Source organism: Archocentrus centrarchus, chromosome 6, assembly GCF_007364275.1.
Source record: "Archocentrus centrarchus isolate MPI-CPG fArcCen1 chromosome 6, fArcCen1, whole genome shotgun sequence".
Taxonomy (NCBI): Eukaryota; Metazoa; Chordata; class Actinopteri; order Cichliformes; family Cichlidae; genus Archocentrus; species Archocentrus centrarchus.
This window is the reverse complement of record NC_044351.1, coordinates 17,200,973-17,223,815: the sequence shown is the minus strand read 5'-3', so window position 1 is coordinate 17,223,815 and position 22,843 is coordinate 17,200,973. Positions and strand designations below refer to the sequence as shown.

At 41.1% G+C, this 22,843-nt stretch overlaps 1 pseudogene; it reads left to right on the top strand.

The window, feature by feature from the left end:
- Positions 1-10,969: 10,969 nt before the first annotated feature.
- LOC115782341 (transcription factor 12-like) lies at positions 10,970-22,712 on the top strand (annotated as a pseudogene).
- Positions 22,713-22,843: the final 131 nt, after the last annotated feature.

Genomic DNA, 22,843 nt, shown 5'->3' with positions numbered 1-22,843 from the left:
TGCCTGCGTCAAGACGCGTGCGAGCTGCAAAGGCAAGACCGGAAGTAGAGAGGGATTTTTACAGGAAAAATAAAAGCTTGAGCTTTGCCATGTTAGAAGAATAAACCTATCTTTTATCTATCCTATCTAACCTATCTTTTAAAACCTCGCTCACATGCGTAGATTGACATTAAAAGAGAACCGTTTCTGTCCTGACAATAAGCATTAGCACGCTGTTTCTAATGCAGTAGTTCTCGAACTGGAGGTGGGGTGCAGGTGAAGAATAAGAAGTGAAAATTAGGTAAATGAATATGATTTTTCTTTTAGGGAAAATATACGAGTTTGCTGATGCTGTTCAGCTGATGATCTGTATGAAAGAAAATGTTTATTTTTTTTAATGCAATAAAAACTTGTCTCATCATAGGTCCCTAATTGCAAAGATTTATCGAGCTTCTCTGGTCCTTCTTCTTGATGTTGCCATCACTTGATATTTCAACGTGTGTGTGTGAGAGAGAGAAGGAACTAAGTGTTCAGATTCTAAATGTTTAATTTATGACTGACAGGACAAAGTGGAGCTCAAATTGTTAGTTCAGCGGAAGATTAATCGTAAACTCCTTTGACAGCCTATTAACCAGTTCTGTCCTTTTTTTTTTTCAAGTAGGTGAGCCTGTTCAAAAGTAGCTACTCTTCTTAATATCTACAGTGGTCATCAAGAGACATAAAGTTGATGAGCCACACCATGAAGCTCTGGGAAAAAGCTGTTGAAGCTCTTAGAAGCGAGGTAATTCAGTGAACACTTGGCTTCAGACAAAAAGATTGAGCAGCCAGCTGAAAATGTCTCTGTAGTTAATAAGAAAGACCATTATTAATCACTACTATCTTAGAAAGGGAGTTCTTGCCTTTAATTTTCTTGGGCCTTATGTGTACACTAAGTAATGAAGCAAATATAGGATGACACACACTCAACAGGCAAATCTCTTCTCAATTCTTTATGTCTGTTAAACTAAGAAACAGTTTCCAAGTAAGAGTACACAATGATTTTTTTAAAAAAACATGTCACATCCTTATCCCGACATCCTTCTTCATATTTTATATCTTTCAGCAGGGATTTATTTGAAAAGTCCTCACCAGGATTTCAGGGCTTCATTATGTCTCACTTCACGCAATGTGACCGCTGTAGTTTCCGTGTCAGCCTGCAGGGGGCTGCTGCAGGAAGCTGGTTGATCAGATAGTGACAATGACGGGTAAACAGCCAGGATGATATCACTTTACCATGTAAACCAAGCATTTACTAGCATATATATTGAGCTCAGTATCTACCGAGACACAGGAATGAAATGATGATCGACGAGGAAATGCTGATAGACCAAAGAGGTGTCACAGGCAGGTTGCTCCAGGATTGTCTTTGCTCATTAAACAGCTTGCTATTTTTTCTCCTTCGGCTGAAATCCGAGACAGTCGGTGGGAAAAAAAAAAAAGTCTGAGAGCATGAAATGAATTGAGACTATCGGCACCAGATATAAATATAACGTTTACTTATGTCATGTCTGTCATAAATGACATATTTTACACGTGGCAAATTAATTCAATGGGAATAACCGTTTTAACCAACACGCGATTAGCACATGGTTTATAGATCTTTAAGGGAAAAATGCATGTGAAAATTCAAAAGACTGAAGTAACCAGGTTAAGAAAAACAAGACCTAAATAAATGCTTATTCATGACTTATTTTATGCTGCCATCTGTTGACGGAAACAGGTAATGTTACTCTACTGATTCACTAACACCACGGGCATGAAACAACACAGGACAGACACACATGGGGGGGGGGGGCATATATGAGCAAATATACAGTGACTGGGCTGACCTCATGCCTCTGAAAATAAGAATAACAGGAACTAGAGGAAACAGCAGAAATGTTGCTGCTTGTTTTCTGTTGTTTTTGCAGAACTTCGTGTTGCTCCGCTCCAGCTGTGCTTATTCACATGTTTAGTGCCTTGCAGGACTGTGTGTGTGTGACAGCTTCTCTATTTACCTTTGCAAGTGACTAAGCCTTTTTGTCACTGTGTGTGACCTTATGAGTTAGAGCCAAATCAAGGTGTGTAGATATTAAAGTTATTGACGATCCAGTGGCTTCTTTAGCTAAATGTGTGTGCTGTGAGGAGGGGAGAACTGACTTAGAAATGATTGTTATGTTCAGCTGCACGATCTGTTTACACACTAAGAAAAAGACACATGCAGACCTTTTTTTAAAAATCCACTTTAGTAATCACTTTTGCGTTTTGGATCGTTTTCTGAGTTTTGCTGACACTACCTGTGAAACCTTAGACATGCAGAAACTTTAGACAGGTTATTCTCATTTAAGCTTGTGTTGTAAAATAGGAAAAAATGGTATTTGAGACTGAGTGCTCTCTGCAACTACTTTCTTGTGAAAAGCACAACAAGACCACTGGATTTAAAACATGGATTGTATTGTACTGCAGGAAATTGGATGAATTAATCTAATCAACATATAACACAACACACATGCCGGTTTTTCTTAAGAAGATGCCGCCAGTATTGGCCTTTTACTTTTTTCTGCTTGTACAGTAGCTGCATTTTATTTGTTTACTTCTAACAAATGATCAGTGGATGTACTCATTAACCAGTGTGTATAAAATGCACTCATCAGATATTCCTACCAATTGGAAACACAGCATGAACCTTTACCACTGCCTTTTCCTCGGACTAATTCAATGTGGTTTGGATATAAAAATATCACTAATCTGCTAGTTTATATTTATTTCTCACTACATTAACAATTGTTTGATTATGATAGAAAATGTATGCAAATATACATATATACTATTGGGTGCTTTTAATGTGGTAATTTAATTTAGGATTTTTACTAGAGTTTTACAAGTTCTCCAATGAACTGAACTGAAGAAGCCTTTCGGATGAGAAGTGAATCATCTTCAAGAAACAAAAAGAAGTCCAGTCGCCCTTTTTTCAGGCTCCAGAGACAAATCAAAGTACTGTTTCCTTTGGAAATGGCTGCTTTTCTTTTTTCAGGGGAAAATTCTGTGAAAAAAAAAGTCTGTAAGTGTTTCTACAACCCTGTGGTAGGCTGATCGTGATGCAGTATTGATGTCAGGAATTAGGTCCTATCCAGGCCAGTTTCTCAATAAAAAAAAGTGATTGTGTTGGAGGGAGGCCAAAAGAGTTTGTCTTCCAAGCTCGTCCTCTACCAGAGACCTTGGAGCTTGAGGGTCCTGCACAGTATCTTAGCTGTTCCCAGGACTGCACTCTTCCGGACAGAGATCTTGGATGTCGTTCTTGGAATCTGCTGGAGCCATTCTCCCAGTTTGGGGGTCACTGCCCTGAGTTTTTTGACTACCACAGGGACCATTTTTACCTTCACCTTCCACATCCTCTCTAGCTCTCTTCTCAGCCCTTAGTATTTATCGAGCTTCTTGTGTTCTTTCTTCTTGATGTTGCCATCACTTGGTATTGCAATGTCTATCACTACAGCTTTCTTCCTCTGTTTTTCCATCACTACTATGTCCAGTTGGTTAGCCATCACAAGTTTGTCTGTCTGTATCTGGAAGTCCCACAGGATCTTAGCTCTGCCATTCTCAGCCACCCGTGGGGGCGGATTCCATTTTGACCTCAGGATTTCCAGGTCATACTTGGCACAGATGTTCCTGTATACTATGCCGGCCAATTGGTTATGGCAGTCTATGTATGCCCTGCCTACTAGCATCTTGCACCCTGCTGTTATGTGCTGGATTGTCTCAGGGGCATCTCTGCACAACCTGCACCTGAAGTCTTACCTGTTGGGGTAGACTCTATATCGATCTTGTGCTTAGAGCTTGTTCCTGTGGTGCCATGATTAGTGCTTCTGTGCTATCTTTCAGTCCAGCTTTGTCCAGCCATTGATAGGATTTTTCTGTATCAGCCACTTCTTCTGTCTGCTGGTGGTACATGCCGTGCAGAGACCTGTCCTTCCATGATGGTTCCTCTTCTTTCTAATCTTCTTTCTTGGGTTTCTGCTGCCTGAGGTATTCACTAAGAACGTGATCCTTTGTGACCATCTTCCTGGTGTACTCATAGATCTTTGTTGTTTCGTCTAGGATAGTGGTTCTGACACTCTCTAGTCCTTGGCCTCCTTCCTTTCACTTAGCGTACAGTCTCAGGGTGCTGGATTTGGGGTGAAACCCTCCATGCATGGTAAGTCTTGTCTTGATGTCAGTGGCTTCTCTTTCCTCCTTTGGCCAGTTTATTATCCCAGCAGAGTATCTGATGACTGGCAGGACGTAGCTGTTGATTGCCCAGATCTTGTTCTTCTCATTCAGCTGACTCTTCAGGACTTGCCGTACTCTCTGCAGGTACTTGGCTGTTGCAGCTTTGCTAGGGGCCTCTTCACGGTCACCATTTGCCTGTGGGATTCCAAGGTACTTGTAGCTGTCCTCAATGTCTGCAATGTTGCTTTCTGGTAGTGCAATCCCATCAATTCTGACTACCTTCCCTCTCTTTGTTACCATCCAACTACACTTCTCGAGTCCAAATGACATTCCGATGTCATTGCTGTAGATCCTAGTGGTGTGGATCAGTGAATCGATATCCTGTTCACTCCTGGCATACAGCTTGATGTCATCCATGTAGAGGAGGTGGCTGATGTTTGCTCCATTCCGTAGCCGGTATCTACATCCAGTTGTGTTTATGATCTGGCTGAGGGGGTTCAGACCTATGCAGAACAGTGGTGGGGACAGAGCATCTCCTTGGTAAATTCCATACTTGATGGTGACATGTGCAATTGACTTGAAGTTGGCCTCATGTGTTGGTCTCCACATTCACATTGAGTTCCTGATAAAGGCTCTTATGGTCCTGTTGATCTTGTGCAGTTCTAAGCATTCCAAGATCCATGTGTGCAGCATTGAGTCATAGGATTTCTTGTAATCAATCCAGGCGGTGTACAGGTTGGTCAGTCTAGTCTTACAGTCTCAAGTGACTGCTCTATTTACCGGTAGCTGGTGTTTGGCTCCTCTGGTCCATCCATCCATTCGCTACCGCTTATCCTGTTCAGGGTCGCGGGGGGGGCTGGAGCCTATCCCAGCTGTCATAGGGCGAGAGGCAGGGTACACCCTGAACAGGTCGCCAGCCTGTCACAGGGCCAACACAGAAAGACGAACAACCTTTCACACTCTCATTCACACCTATGGGCAATTTAGAGTAGCCAATTAACCTAACCCCAGTAAGTGCATGTCTTTGGAATGTGGGAGGAAACCGGAGTACCCGGAGGAAACCCACGCAAGCACGGGGAGAACATGCAAACTCCACACAGAGAGAGGGAGAGGCCTGGGCCAAGGTGGAATCGAACCCAGGCCTTCCAGATGGTATTCTATCTGTATTCAATCTGTGAGGCAGCAGTGCTAACCACTGCGCCACCGTGCTGCCCGCTCCTCTGGTATCTCTGCCAATTCCTTTCTGGGCCCCACTCATGTATTGAGCTATGTTCCTACTCATTTTAGCTGCTATGATGCCTGACAGGGGTTTCCATGTTGTACTGAGGCAGGTTATTGGATGGTAGTTGGATGGGACCAGTCCTTTCTGGCGATCCTTGGGAATCTGGACCATCAGGCCTTCAGTCAGCCATTCTGGGTGAGTCTTAGCCATTAGCAGCTGGTTCATTTGTACTGCCAGGCACTCGTGGAGTGCAGTTAGCTTCTTTAGCCAGTAGATGTGAATTATGTCAGGGCCTAGTGCTGTCCAACTCCTCATACGGAAGACTCTTTCCTGGATGTCTGCCACTATGATGGTTACTGGAGCCTGTTCAGGGAGGTTGCTGTGGTCTGCTCTTAGATCCACTAGCCACTGAGCATTATTGTTGTGTGTTGCATCCTTCTCCCATATGCTCTTCCAGTATTGCTCCATCGCCTTGGTGGGGGTGCTGTTCTTATACTATTCCCCTGCCACTGAGAGTACAACTTGGATGGTTCAATGGAAAATGTCTGGTTTATTCTCCTGGCTTCTATCTCTCTGGTATACTGCTTCAGGCAGTTAGCCAAGGCTGTGAGTCTTTGCTTGGCAGGTTCTAAGGCCTCAGATATGGACAGCTTGTTGTACTTCTTAAGCAACCCTTTCTTCATCACACCTTCTGCAGCTCTGATAGCTAGATAACTTCCCTCCATGCTGCCTCGATTTTAGCTTCGAGTTGTCTTTTCTATGGGTACTGCTCCTTGTGGCTGTTCATATTATAGCCAAGCATCTCAAGGATCATTGCTGGCGTGGTATACATCAACTGATGTTTCCAGCTTAGCCATGAACTTATCTTTCAGGTCAGCTGCTCTTGCATTCAACATAGCACTGGTTATTATTAGATGTTATGAGGTCATATTTATTTAGATTTACATGGTCTTGTATTTACAATGTTATATGCTGATTAATGATAAATTATGGGAACATCTTGAGGGGCCAAATGTTACTTTAAAAGGGCCAGATTTAGACAACAGGCTGCTACTGGCTCACTACTGCTGCAGTGGTTTAGAAAGATGAAGTAAATGTAGATGATATAGAGTAGATTACATATTTAATGTCTCCTTTTTTGTTTCTGTGTGGAATATAAAGAATTTTGTTTGAGATCTTTACCACTGCTGGTGTGTCATTCAAATAAAACATGAATCCATCATTGATTCAGTACAAACCAAACTTTAAAAAAATGCTCCCATGCGTTACTGAAAATAATATGTTTATAATTTGCTTGTACATTAAAACCATCAGTGATATGAACAAAATGTACTGCTATCCTAGATATCCTCAGAAATTTCCCAATCTTTCCATCACTATCACACACATTCATCAAATGCTGTCATCCCTAACTTGTTAACAACACCGGAGGTGTAGAATGGTGGCGCTTCATCTGAATTTCAAGAAAATGTTTCCTTGTTAGTTCCTTGTTTTCTCACTCTATTTTTGACCTTTGGTTGCTGGCTACTCTGGACTGATTTACTTTACTGTCAATCTCCTGTCACTTCTGATTTGGGATGGAAGCCCTCATCTCTGCAGTCTTTGCCCTTGTTCATACCTCCAAATGTTAAGTTTTGAACAACGATCTTCTCAAAGTAGCATTTTGGTGGCCATTTCACACCACAGTAAAAACAGACCTATATCTTACTTATTTTTAGAAGAGGTACTTCACTTCATACTGGATCCTATTCATAAATTGTTCATCAATTCTCCTTTAAATGCACTTGAAATATAAAGCCAATATATTAAAAGAAAAGTGAACATAAAGGCAAAGTGTGGGTGATTACCAGAAGCCCAACATTTTTTTTTTTTTTTGATAATTTGAGAAAGGAACCAACTCTAGTATCCCACACAGTAGCTTATCAATGTTTTGTTTGTTGCACAGGTTTGATTTTGCTTTCTGTTGATCTAGTAGGTCACCCATGAGACTGTCAGTGACCTACAGCCGCTTCTCCTCATAGGTGCTGATGAATGTGGGACAGCGAGGTCATTGTGGCAGAGAGGACAGTCAGTCTGGCTCTCACGTGCAACCACAGCCAGTCCAATCCTCTTACAACCCCCACTTCTTCCAGCATTCAGGCCAAGATCAGCTTGCTGTGTTCAGGTCTTATCCTGAGGATACAGAAGATCCTCGGCGCAGAGTCACGTCAGCGTGTATCAAACGCCGCAGTCAAACATTTACCTCATGACTGCTTTTGAGATGCATTCACTGACACGCTCTTTCACAGAATTATTTACAGATATTTACTCTGTGGTTTTAATTTCATTGCTTCTCCAGATATAACCTTATCGTAATGATGTCAACAGGTAAATTCACCAAATCAAAACATTTTATTAACTATTTGTATGCCATTTTTGGCAAAACAATTTTATTTAAACTAAAAAAATTACTGTTGATGGTAACTTATTTCTAATTAATAAAGTCAATAATGAAGCAGTACAAGCAGAAATCAGTGAAGATGCTAAAAACTATCAGTGGTGTTGTTATTTTTGTGTTCTCTAAAATGAGGAACAGGTATAAAATCTGCGTCTGCCACAAGGAAGCACTTTTAGTCATTTAACCTGTTATCAGGGCCAAAATGTGTTAGTACTTTTGCTCACTTTTTCCTTTGGCTTATCAGTTTTGTAATAGCATGAAATATGGGAGTCCCTGCTTTGACGTCACTTACACAACCTTTCCCAGGCCAGGCTGTTGTTGCAGATTTTATTCAGTGTTTTTTCCCCTGCGTTTTCTTGGCGTCCCGTGGATGAGCGGATGGGAAATTCTGATGTCATCAACCTTGGCACAGCGGGACAGAGGAGCATGCAGACCCTCAGGGTGCCACTATTGGTGCCCATGTGTTTGTGCCCCATAGATGGTGAAATAGATGGTGTGGTGCTGCCCGCCTGTGCTGCACCTGCGTCCCAGCATGCTGATTGATCAGTTTGGTCATGTGGAATGTCACCATCTGCTCCCTAGTCCCACTCACCCCTTCTTGTGTGAATGCCAATCACTGGCAGGAAGATAGTTATTTAAGCCATGTCAAATCAAGCGCATGGCAAAGAGCAATATGCCAACAACACTTGAAATGTGTGTTGCAGGCGTAGTAAGCACAACAGCACATCTTACAAAAAAAGACCAACCATAAAAACTGCAAAGAGGTGCCTGTTTGTTCTTTTTGTTCACATTGCAGTATCTAATAATCTTCTCACATCTATGGAAAAATTTGTTTGATTACTGAGTTTAGCAATCACAATGTAACTGTGCATGTGTTTCTATCTGTTTGCATATGTAATTTCTCAATTAATTTTGAGCACGACTCCTTATTTGTTTTTCCTCCATCCCCTTCAGTTACTCATCTTTTTTCTTCTTCTTAATGGCCAACAACATATCAGGGGGCCATCAGGAGTGACATTCCTCTTTGTGGAGCGTCATAACCAATGACATTTCAACCATGGCAAAATAAAGATATGCAAATCAGAGCTCATTAACATTTGCATTACCTGTTTGAATAATCGCACTTCTGACAAGGCTGCAATTAACTAAGATTGATGCAAAGTTCAGGGTCAGGGGACTGTATATATTTGCTCTTGGATCATTTACCCAAGATATGTGTGAATGTTGGTGTGTCAGATAGAAGAGCTGATCTCTGTCAGAGGAAAAGGTCAGTCAGAACCCACTGGTGTACATGAATAAAAAATAAATAAAAATAAAAATATGAATGTATGTTACACATTTAGAATATTTATTCTTTATGACCAATATCTTAATAATAAAGCACAGTTCATAGTCCTTAAAGTCAAGAAATGGTTGTTTGATGAAGCCGAAGTGACTGACCTGCTAACCTAGATGGGCAGTGAGGATTAGACTTTGACCTTAAGGAAGCTGAGTGGACTGCACAGCTCACCTTTAGACAGACTGACATAAAATGTTTTTTTTCTACTCTCAGCTCTACAGTTTGCACTTTCTTCAGTAGACAGCTGTCTACTATCATAAACAAATGATAGCTTCAGTTTGTTAAAAAAAAAAGAAGTTTTTATTTAAAATAATTATATAAAATTATTTTATTTATTTTTTACAAACATACGTTGCATGTTTATTAATCGTAAGTCCCACAGTAGGCAGCCACAGTGGCCAGTAAAAAAAAATTGAAATACAAACAGACATTGCAAAATGCCAGGTCGCTGTTATTTTTAGCCACTTTACTCCAAGTCCCCGGTGGCATTAGTGTAAACACTGGAGACAACGAGTTCAAGATAAAGACTTTGCTGCTGTCTCTGTGGGAATTATTTGATCGGATTCTAGAGAGGGCTCTTTGGGACAAAACACTGTGCCAGGACATTGTGCCACACTGTGACTCTGTGCATCATGCCAACCACAGTGTTTTGTTTTTTTTGACCTGCTTAGCGTACATAAGATGCTATGAAACACAGATCTGCTTGTACTTTACTTTGTCTGTTAGATGGGAACAGTTCAGAGATTTTTTTCCCCCCCTGATATGTATTTGTGCTCGGCCAGTGTAAATCAGCGGTTCCCAGATGGTGTGCCTTGAGGCAAGTCCAGGTGTGCACATTATTGCTGGAACTGCATGAAAAGTCATTAATTAGAGTTAAAAGTACAATGAGTGCACATCAGTGGGTCTGGCTGACAGCAAGGAGGCAAAAGAATTAGTTTCCATGTGTATAGCAAACTACAACTAACTAGATTGTGTCACATAGATCCGGATGCAGCAAGTGTGCCTTCATCTGACAATATGTAATTTAAGGACGAATTGACAACATTTCAGGTAACATATAGACTATTTTCCCACAGGTGTGCCTTTCCCTTTAGTGCGCTTTGAGAACCGCTGGTGTAAATACCAGTTGTAGGGCAGCAGACAGCGGCTTTGGCCTCAAACAGGATGTCTGACTGTTTAATGTTATACGTTAGCACATCACCCAGACAGACAACAGTATTAATAACCTTTAACCCAGCCGCTGGAGAGGCTTGCCACGCTACACGTGCCTACAAATTAAGACTAGGTTCTATTTGTAAATGTAGGTCAGACAAGGGTGTGGTAGGCTGCCCTCTGTTTACTGGAAACCTCTACCTGTCTAACAGGAGATTATCTCGGTGCCGTCATCGGCGCTCTCTGGTTCTGAGGAGCGGATTGCATATGATTTTACACAAACACAGGAGGACACCTGAACAGCAACAACAAAAAATTAAACATGTCCACAGCGTTGCTTTCTTTGCTCAGGTGTTTGCTCAGGCTTATGTGGGAATTCCCTAATTATTACAAGTTTCACTGTTTATGACGATTTTTGCCAGTGCCCATTCTCCTTAGCAATCAACGCTGCAAACAGTAAAACAAAACAAAACAAAACAAAAACTGCAGCATAGCTATATTTATTTTACAACTTTCTTTTTTTTTTCACTGATAAAGGCTGCTCATAATATAGATGTCCACTCCTACGCTACAGTAATAACGCCAACTTCTGGCCACCCCTCCCTGCTGCCTGAAATGGTCCTGCCCTGATTTGCATAAGTTGTCTGCGGGTTGCTGCATGACCAGCAGGGGTAGGTTAGGAGAAGGAGTGCATGTGGACTGTACACACATGAGTGGAGACACGAGCAGAGGAGCTGTACGTGGATTGTATCGTGAACCTGGACTCTTGCACTAAACCAGCAGAGTTATGTACTGCACTCATCCTGTCTCTGGCACAGGGAGCAACTCATTGATGCACTGCTACAACATGAAACCAGTGAGTATATTTCTGTTTATTTCCCCCCAGGTTACGTGTCACTGTGGGTGTGTTTGCTGATGATGCTTTTACACTCGAAAACTGTCCCCTTAAGTGGTTGGTTGTTATATTTGTGCTCTCATTGATTGAACAACCTTTTTTTTTTTTTTTTTTTTTTTTTAATTTATTTATCTTTTATTAGATGTGATTTAGCAGACTTGCATCAGCAAGAAAACCATTTGCATACACAACTTGTGAAAGTTGGAAGTGTTCTCATTTGGCATTTTCTCATTCGGGTTATTCCTTTTGTGAGAAACTTAAAGAGTTGGTGAGAATTTTCCTTACTTTGTTCAGATCATTAGAGGCACGATAGGTTAATGTGTACACGTCTCTCTGTGAAAAGCACAGAGAGAAAAAACTTTATATTTTAAAGGTGTCAGTGCCTTGATAAGCTGTGTGTATGATCTGAAGCTTATTCTTGAACTTCTGCAGTTTCAACTTAGAAGAGAACTAACAGTTTCTGTGAAATCATAAGGTTAATATCTAGGTAAGCTGCATGTTTGGTCCTTTGATTTGTTTATTTGTTTACAATCAAAATAATGATTATTCACAAATTGCACAACTCTCCATGCACACCACTCACAATACCAGTAGCATTAAGTTACTTATAACTATAACAGCTCAGTGATTTTTCTTTTTAGGTTAACAAGAAAAAAAAATTCCCAACAACTCATGCTTCCTGTTTGCTGACTGAGTACCATGTAGTCAAGCCTAGCAGCAGAAAACATCTTGACATGAAGCAGATTGCTGCTATTTCTATTTGATTTAACCCCGCTATGTTGGAGCAGTCCCTCCACCACTGCAGCCATTATCAAAGGCAGCTTTGATCTCTGTGAGACTAACCATATCCAGACATCGTGGATCACAGAGGCAGAAAATTGGTTGCATGTGGCTGGAGTTGGCCATGGTGGAGCAGAGCGTAGGCCCTGAATAGCAAGTTGAGCTTTTACTCATGCAGCATCGTAATGCTGTGTAATTTTACAATGGGAAAGGTACTGTCATATATATTTGTTGTTGTTGTTGTTGTTGTTGTTTTCTTTATACGTATTTGTGGACTTTAAAAAAAAGAAAAGAAAAGGAAATTAAAGAATATTTGTCCAAGATTATTTCAAACAAATATTAACCTCTTGAGTATTTTAATCCCTTTCTGCTTGTGGGCTTAACTGCTTAAAAAAGTCCTTTATCATTTGTGGTGCCATGATTGATGGTTAATAAATCAATGCTATCTTAAAAGAGGGTGCTATGGTGACGGCTCTTCTCCTGTGGGGGCCAGAGAGGGCGTGCTGGGGCGGGGGTGTGACCATTATTAACGGGTCGCCTGCTATGCTGATGGTAAGGAGGACAATTGGCTTTATCCTCTGCCATATGCTGCCTATGGCGGCTCAGACGGGCCCAGTGTCGACAGGGGCTCCTCTGTTTGGCCTAGCCCACAATCACCATGGGACTCCTGCCAGCCAGGGTCACGGCTCTGTGTGTGTGTGTGTGTGTGTGTGCATGAGCCTGTGAGTGTGCACGCACAAGCATACTCAAGAGAGTCTTTAATAGCCTGCTTTACAGAACTTGTCGTCCGGGTAACTGACACCCCATTGATGCTGCGCAGGGAGGTTTATTTTCATTTCCTGGGGCACATCAAAGCAATGGAGAGAGGTGCAGGTGCAGCCCAGACCTCTCGGTGTGTTTGAGTAAGTGAGCATGTGCTGGTGTGTTTCGAGTGCATATGTGCAGTTCGCAGCACCAACACTTAAAAAAAAAACAAAAAGGTATCATGAGTTTACTCTAGATTTGTTTCCTGTTAACAATCCTTTGTTTCCTTCAAGAGAAGATCATTAGGATGAGGCTGTTTGGTTTCATTTTGAGGACAAATCACAAGAAGGCTTGGATTTCAATTTTATTTGGGAGGGTGTTGTATCCCAGTCTTCTGAAGCCAGCCGAACCTGATCGTGATTAGGGCTGGGATTTCTCATGGTGAATGGTTCCTAAATCCGGATGAGGAGGTGCATGGATCTGCAGCTTATGGATTAACGCAATAGCTCTAAGTGTGCATCAGCTCTCTGCTTTGTTTTCATAATACTGTTGCCTCCTCTCACACTCGCAGTATTCACACGTTAGTGTCAGATTGGTTTGGTGATACAGACACAAAGAAATTTAGGTTCGGAGTTCTTCTTTGCCTGAGATTTATTTTATTCTCTTACTTATCTTTTCAGGCTTATGGCCAGTCTCCTGGTGCAGACAACATCACCCAGAGCTCGTCTTCACATCTATCACCCAAGGCCCACAACAATGTGTTTGCAAGCACATTCTTTGGTGAGCTCAAACCCTCCAAAAGTGGGGTCTTTATCCATTCTGCTGCAATTCAACGTCTTTAGTAAGTGGGAACCTATAAAATACGGAAACACCTGGCATCAAATTTGAGATTGATCAAATAAATTTATCACCTAAACACGACCTGCTTTGTCTGCTTATGTTTCTGATTGCAGTAAAATGTTTGTAAATCTGTCTGTTATTCATGCAAGTTAAAGGTTCAACTTAATCATCTGTAAAAACATGTAAATTCCATAATCTCCTATTAACGCGTTACTTAGTCGTGTTGGAAACCCAATGATGGATGGATGGACAGACAGTAACATATTTTCACAACTTACCAAAAACTTCTACGCTTTCAGTCACTTTTCTCCACACAAAGTTGAACCATACAGTTGGTTTAAACAACTGTAAAATTTGGCCTGATGAAAGGTCATTAGTTTACAGAAATAACTACAATTCATCCTGAGGTAGATGATATATGTGGACCACAGACAGTATAAAAGATGGGTGTAGCTACCGTGGCGTCACCCACTGGTTTCTGAAATCCTGATTTGAAATGTCGAGTTGAGTGCCGTTGCCATCTTGGCTGCAAAAAAAAATCACCTGGCTTGTCAATCTCAAGTCATTAGTCAATAGTCATACCACAGATAGTCCTCCAATTTGAAATATAGCCATACTAGGATTTACAAAATATGCTTATTTTTAATTCAGTATGACTCAAAGTAAGTGAGTGAGTCCATAAATTCAACAGGAAAGTGTTTACGGAGATGAAGACAGGATGTTGTTTTCTTTTTAACTTCCATAGGTCCCAGCTACTTCTGCATCCAGAGCTATCGCCATCTGGTGGCCTTCAGATAGAATTCAGATTTAAAGCACTTTAGCTTTGGCTTTATTGTTCCCCACCCAGGAGCTACGTCCATGTTTTGCATTGTCTATGAAGTCGACTAAATTTAATGCTTTTCACAAAATCTCAAATATAGCACCTTATGATGGCGCTAGAAGAAAAAAGCTGAAGTTCAGAACATTGCATCTTGCAGTTGCCAGATATGTCACTTGATTTGTTAAAAAAAAAAAAAAAAGTTCCCTCCCAGAAATTCAGTGGGGAACGTAAGGTGTATTAAATTTTATTGGCAAATCACCCAGTAGTTATGATATTCAGTTTTGAGGGTAAAGGAATCAAACAAATGCCTAAAATGCAGCATGAAGATTAAGTTAAAGTCTTCTACTACAGTTTATTTAAAGATCAGTTTGTATCCTCTAATTTAGTTAAACATTTCCATGTCACATATTAATGAGCATTGTTTTAACTGCGTCAGGACTCAGTGGTAGGACTGATTTCAGGAGTGTGACTGTAGAGCTTCATGACCTGTCTGGCTGTTTGAGATGCTGCTCTGGTGCAGGCTATAACATATCGTCATTCATTTTAGAGGGGATGAGCAATTCACCGGACATCTGGAATGCTGTAAATGGGCTGAACCAGCAGGGCTATGAAGGTGCACTGGGAGCAGCCACAACCCACCAAACACAGCCGGGGAGTTACAGCAGCCTGCAGCCAGCACACAGTCACCTGGTGAGATTTACCACTGGGACCTCGGGTGTTGACAGCAACAAACTTTCTGACCTCTGTTGTTTTAACTGCGTGCTTTCCCCCCCACTCTTCAGGACTTCTCCCCACATTCAGTGATGGCTGCGGATATGAACAGGGCTCTGCCACCCATGTCCACTTTTCATCGCAACAATGCAGTCTCACGTGCTCCATCAGTTAACACCTCAGAGAACTCTACAGGTTGGAAAATGGGCACGAGTGCATATTTTCCCTGATCTAACTGTTGTTTATTACATATATGTCTTTAATGAGAAATCTTCTTTTTGAATTCAGTCTCAGGGAGCCAGAGAAACATGTCAGGACCATCACAGACAGGCGACACCTTGGGCAAAGCTTTGGCCTCTGTAAGTACCACCACCTCAATCCTATTAGATCGGCTCATCTAAGTCCCGAGAGCCCCAGTGGTATAATGCAAAACTTCCTCCCTGCCAGTGACAAGTCAGTGCATATTAAAGAAAAGCTACTCTCGTGCTGCAAGGCAATTTATTGGCTTCTGACGAGTCAAATGACCAGAATTCATGAGTTAAGTTGAGATTATGAGCCTATGAGGTTGTAGCAGCCGCTATAAAACCCCGTGCAGAAATGACAAGTTGTGCTTTTAAAATGATCCATGCCCTGGTCACACTCCTCCTCCTCTCCCTCTCTCTCTCTCTCTTTTTTTCTCTCTCTCTCTGTCTTTCTCTCTCTCTCTCTCTCTGTCTCTGTCTCTCTCTCTCTCTCGCTCCCTCTCTCTCTCTCTCTCTCTCTCTCTCTCTGCTGTTAGATTTACTCCCCTGATCACACGAACAGCAGTTTCCCCTCCAGCTCATCCACACCAGTGAGGTCTCCATCTCCGCTGCCCAATTCAGCAGAACCGGCAGGTAAACTGGACTATTGCATACAGTGAAATATGTAATAATGCAATGAAATATATTGCATTATTGCATAAATAAATGTTTACCTCCTGCATATTCCAACTCCTGGATGTTTTAATTGTGGATGTTTTCTTCCTGTCAGGTACCAACATGTGGCCCCGGAGTTCAGTTCAGGCACCGGTCTCGCCACATTATGAGTCTTCACTTATATCAATGGTAAGGAAGTAATCTGATATCACCTCCCTGAAATTATTTATTGACTAATATCTAAATGTCTAAGAGGTGGCCTTATGAAATATTTGATATACTATAAGAAAGATTGAAGTGTGCCTACTTTGACCATTTTCATACCAATATAATAATGCTGAGATTTAATTGTTATACGAGTTAAAGGATTGCAAGCAGAAAAATGAACCATTTAGAAGGGCAATTGATACATATTTAGTTTGCATTGTATATAAACTGCTTGGATGGAATATTTCAGCTGTCTCGACAGCCTCTTCTTAAATTTGGGAGCAACAGCCTCAAAACTGTGTTTGCCTCTGGTTTTAAAACAGGAGCGTGGAACAGTTAAAAGACCCTGAGCAGATGATTATGCTTTATATGCTATTACAGTGTGAGGTTCAAATTTTAAATGCTGGTCAAAAATATTACCGAAGTTTTTAGCAGATGATCTGAGTTTGCTGCCAGTGTATTGCCAAAGTATTAAATAACACAAATGAGCAGATTATAAAATACTAGAATTTCACTCAATTTTATACCTCACAGTGGGCCTTATTATTTGCCAGAAAATGACATTGAAATGCCACAAAATGGACCAACATCACAAACGTAGAACAGAGGTCCAGTTCAGTGACAGGCCTAGCAGACATCGATTGGCTCCGGCTGTACAGGGACACCTGTCAATCAAGGTGACCACACCGCTAATTCTAGTATCAGATAGATGAGGTATTAAAAAAAAAAAAAAAAAAACCTCCTTAGAGTTGTTCATCAGAAAGGCCTAAACTGCCTTTTGTACCAGGCTGTAAACATAGTTTTAATCCTTTAACACAGGAGTCTCCAGAGTTCCTTGAGGTTACCACTTGATTATAACTTATTTGTTTAAACCATACAAAAGTTGAACCCTAACACAAGAAGTTCTGCTTTTATTGAGTTTCTATGTCCTGTTTGGGTAGCTTCCTTTCACAATCATGAAACAGAGGCAGACGAGCTGTTTCCAGTGTCAGTGTGAAAAAAGTGAATAAGTCAAATTCAGATTCTTTTCAATATGCCAAACTAACATCTTGAGACCTTAAATCTGTGCCTATTTTAGTCCAAACTACTGCTGTTGTGCTGTGAACTCTGAAAAATATCTGGTGTTTTCAGTCTCAGGTGGAGGACCGTCTGGACAGACTGGATGATGTAATCCACGTCCTGAGGAACCATGCGGTTGGCCCGACTGCTGGTCTGCCCAGTGACATCTACGGGCTGCTGAACCAGCCCCACCATGGCCACCCGGGCTCTGCCAGCACCCTGCCACTCAACTGTCACAGTCCAGCAATGGTTAACAAACCTTACTTTGAAGTATTTAAAGAAGGACAGGGCAGTGTGCATGGAAATTCCCTGTTGTCTGTGTGCTGGTATTCAGTTTCAGGAATTTTCCACCCACTATGTCTGCATGTTTTCCTAATGTAAAGGTTGTTGTCCTTGAAATCGGAAACTGAGAACAATGAGAGTGCTGTGACGTGTCGTCCTTGTGTGGACAGTGTGTAGTATGTGCAGACTTTTAAATCCACTGTAGGGTGTTTGGGGGATTGGAGGGGGGGGGGGGGGGGGGGGGGGGGGGGGGCTGTGCATGGTGCATTCCCATTCTAGCATGTTTCCCTTTGAGCAGACCAGGGGATTTTAGCTGAGCTGGAGTGGAAGTTTATGCAAGGGAAAGGGGTTTTAGTGTAATCCGCTACGAGAGGGGGTATTAAATTCTCTCACTTTTATTTATTTATTTATTTTCCAAAGGATGTGTCAGTGAATCATTCCTGAAGAGAATTAGGAGTATGTTTAGGGAGTATATAGTAGTTTTAGGGAAGGATTAAGATTGTCTGAGATTAAATTAATTCTGTAGAGTGAGAGATCTGCTCAGGGTTACCTTGGAAATGAGAGGGCAGATGTTGGTTTTGTGACTGATTTGTCTCTGGCTTTGATACTATGTGTGACTGTCTTAGAAAGATTTATGGAGATAGTCACATTTAGAGGATTGTAATCTACCCAATACTTAACCATTGACTTATGAACACATGAATATTACCCTCATCTCATCTCATTGTCTGTGTCATAAAGGTTGACGCTGTCAGTATGAACAACAACCACGGCGCCTTCCAGGGCCGCACACAAAACGGTCACCCATACCCAGCCAGACAGAGGGCCACCCTTCAGTCTGTGCAAGGTGGAGGTCGAGGTGAGTTACCCCTCTCACCTTTGCTCTATCAGACTCATATATTTCACTTCTTGTAGCTGGATTTTTTTTTTTCTTAATGTTTATGTTTTGTGTGATCGCCCACAGGTGGCCTTGGGGTTCAGGGTAATCTGGAGCTAAAGATGGAAAGCGGGGAAAGGGAAGAGATAATGCACACCAATCATGGTCACAGTTCAGACAGCCAGAGATCAGATGAGGAGAGCGAACACAAAACACACGGAGAAAACAGTGCAAGAAACAGGTGAACACTCGTGCCTTATCTTGTGTGTAAAAATAAAAAAATAAAAATAATAATAAAATAAAAATGAATAAACAAATAAAAATGAATAAATAAATACAATAAAAAAAATACAAAAGTTTTAAATGTAAAAACTCCATGTTCAGCTGTTCAAAAACCCCCCACAATTTTGTGTGTAAAGCTGATGAGGAAAAACTGCCCGATTCTACAGAAACACGACTAATTAATAATCTAAAATAAAAAATGAATGATTGGGGGGGGGGGCATGTTACACATTAATTTTTCAAAATAAACAACTACATTTTTTTGGACATATCACAATAAAAACCAAAATCAAGAAGAAGAGTCTTCCCACCATTTGGCTACACTAATTTAAAATCCTGGCAGACCCCCTGCAGTCAAGAACAGCTGTGCCTAGGCAAGCCCATTTAGCTCAACCTCATATTTCTTCTTCATGTTACATTAAGTTGCAGTGAATTAAATAAGGAAAAAAGGAGGAACGAGAACAGCTGCCAGGACACATGCTTCATAGTTAAGAGTTAACCAAGGAAATCCCCAAAACACGAAGCAGCCGTTGCACATTATCTTACCGCTCTCCCCTTTAGCCTCTGAGCAAACTAAGATCCGTGTTCAGTTTTACTGCACTTATTTATGACGTGGTGATTATAGTTCTCGGAAAACTTGTCACTCAGCCTGTAAAATAGAAAGAAATGTTGGGGCTAACAGTCTAAACGAAAAGGGACTCCATTTCAAATATATAAACCTGAGAAATTAATTATCACATTTGTGAAATTGCAATTTTAATTTTGTTAATAAATGTATCAAATTAATTAGAATTTTTGCAGATTAATATTCTGTTAATCCTCTTATCAATTAATTAACTAACTGTTTCAACACTGTTTGCGTCATTAAACATGGCCAGTGATGACGAAGGATGTTTTTGGTATTAAATGAGTCACTGAAAAATTTACAAGGTCAGTGACTAAGAGGATAGTGAACGCCTTGAAAATGTCACAGGCTGGAGCTCCTGTCCTGGCGTCTCTACATCCAGAGGTCTTTTCAGGCCAGACCTCTTCAGCTGTGATGTCTGAGTGCATGTTTTCTTTTTATTTAGATTGTAATCTAGTTGAGTGATATCAATACTGACGTATATGGATGACTGCGAGCATATTTTTTTTTTTTATTGTTTTCTAAAATATTGAAACCAGATGATTTAAAAAAAAATGCAAAGAAAACAAAGAAGAAAATTGCTTAAATGTGACCCTCAGGATGGACATGGGGAGTAAACACGCAATGCTTAAGGGTAATTCATAAATGTGTACCTGATTACATTTGCTGCTGCCATTGTTCTATGTAAACCCTTTATACAGAACATTTTTTGAGGATCTGGAGACTGGATCACATGGCGCAGCAGCCAGCAGAGGGCAGAAAAATACAGAGTATATCTGAACGCTCAATTCACTTTCCCCTGCTTCAATTTTTAATGACATTAATCTTCATTTTTAAAAGATCCAGGCACACCCTTACCTGTGGGCTTTCTCTGTTCATGTTGTAGCATCCACGAGGATGAGGAGCTGAGTCCGGAGCAGAAGGCCTGAGCGGTGAGCGCGAGAGGAGAATGGCCAACAATGCACGTGAACGTCTGCGTGTACGTGACATCAATGAGGCCTTTAAGGAGCTCGGTCACATGTGTCAACTCCACCTGAAGAGCGAGAAGCCGCAGACCAAGCTGCTGGTCCTGCACCAGGCTGTGGCGGTGATCCTCAGCCTGGAGCAACAAGTCAGAGGTCAGTGCGTCTTTGCTGCACGCTGGAGAAGAGGTGCTGGCTGTCCTCCTCTCTGATGATGATGATGATGATGATGATGATGATGATGATGGTGGCACACCTAAGATGCAAACTAAGCTTCAGTCAGTTAGTCACAGAAAAATCCTTCAGTCTAGTTAGGCATTTTTTGTTTTGCCTTTACTTTTTGGTTAAACTTAAATTAATTGATGTATTTCTGGCCACAAGGGGGCAGCACAGTAAGCTGTAAACCCAACATTATCACAATAAAGATGTGTGAAATCTGCAACCAAACAGCCTATTTACACAGTTAGCAGATGGTAAGCAACATTAGCATGTATCTGGAGGTGAGTTTCTATCCTCTTGATAAAAGTAGGTCCAGATTCAGCTCCATCAGTTCCTCAGGGGAAATATGTGGCTGCGTAGATGCTAAATGCCGGCTCAGTTCATTTAATCTGTCTGCTGTCCAAGTACTGTTGAGATTTTAGAACTTTTTATCACTGAAGATAAATAAGAAAGTGACTGTGTGACATAAACCAAAAACAAGCTGAAAGATGCCAAAAGATTGAAGGTGTGAAGAATTGTTCTTATTCTCTGTGAGTGATACATTTGATCCACTGTTACTATGAAAAGATTCATAGTTTATTCATACATTACATTAAAACGATTTTCAAAGTTTCCAGTATTTTTTCTAGCAGATTCCCAAAACTGAAATCCTTGAGTGAACTATTACATCATCATAATGACAAAAACTGCACTGCCAGATGTGTTTGTGTTTCTTAATTTAGCCAAATGCTAACCTGTTATTTGTCGGACCTCACAGAGAGGAACCTGAACCCAAAGGCAGCGTGTCTGCGAAGGAGAGAAGAGGAGAAGGCGTCTGCCATTATGACAGACCCACAGTCCATGCATCTCGCTTTTCATCCCAGTCTGACAGACCCAGCGAACCCCATGGGCCACCTCTGAGCACCTGACCACATCAGGTCTACCATCACCTTAAACATCAGCAATAAGCTTTCACCAGTATTACCCCAGTGTCTCCCTATTTTTAGTGGCATTTAACTGTAGAACTGTTGGATGTTTCTATTTGTTTCTATTAATGTAAATGACTTAAAGGACTTAAAATTAATTTCCTGTCTTTCAGATGATGAAGGAAAAGCATCTCGGCCGTTTTGGATCTTTGCCGTTTCTTCTGAATTTGGGACCGGAGCAGTGAGGTCGTCCTCTCCGATTTGAAACGTGATGCAGTTGAACAATCATCTCCGAACTTCCCAAACTGACTTAACTTTGTGCCTGAACTTTACTTGTAACAGACAAACGCATTGTAAGCGCAGATGTTTTGTACATATTTTGTATATTTATTGATTATCCTTCTGTTGGATTATATCTGAATGGATGGAAACCAGTAGTAACAAGGTGTCATCTGCAGTTTCAATTTGGCTTAGCCGGGTATGTTTCTGACCGACTTTTACAGTGTATCACTATTTACTGCAAACATTTGTGTTTTCCACTGAGCTCATTCCCACATTTGTGTGTTCAGACAATGGATTTCATTTGTCCTGGTGTGTGTGTGTGTGTGTGTGTGTGTGTGTGTGTGTGTGTGTGTGTGTGTGTGTGTGTGTGTGTGTGTGTGTGGTGTGCGTGCGTGCGTGCGTGCGTGCATATTGCAGGGGTTTGACCATTCTGTGAATGAACAGATCTCCGAGAATGTTCTTTAACATGTGGACATCATCTGGTGTTTGTATATTTGTCTGAATTTTATTTGTGTTATTGCACTCTTAAAGGGTTACACTTACTGAAACACTGGTGGACAGGAGCCCTCTTCTTCTCGGTGTAATCACTGCTCTTCAGATGTAGTCAAACAAGCTCTTTGCATGTTTGAGTTTTTAATAGAACCTTTCGTTTATTTTCTAAGTTATGTAAGTTATCTTTTATACAAATGTTGTGAATTTAATAATGTGCGTTTGCTTTTGTCACCTATTTTACACAAGACGACAGGTTTTTGTGCAGTTTACTAGACGTAGCAACAGTTCATGCTCTGAGCAATACAGTGTTACAGGATGATTGATGTCTTGTTTGCTTCTCACTCCGCTTAACAGATAATACAAAAGATATTAATCCTGAATAATCTGAAATACTCTTATCATAACATGTACAGTATGTGTACAGTTTGAAGTAGCCTACAGGCATGTGTCAAAATTATAATGTAGCAATAAATGTCTTTTTCAATTAGTTTTACTTGGTTTCTATAACAGGAGCTCGTAGCGCACATGCACATCTGCTGCCTACTGTCTGTCTGTCTATCTGATATATATACACACACGCAAAGCGTACTGTGCAAAAATATTGAGCCACCT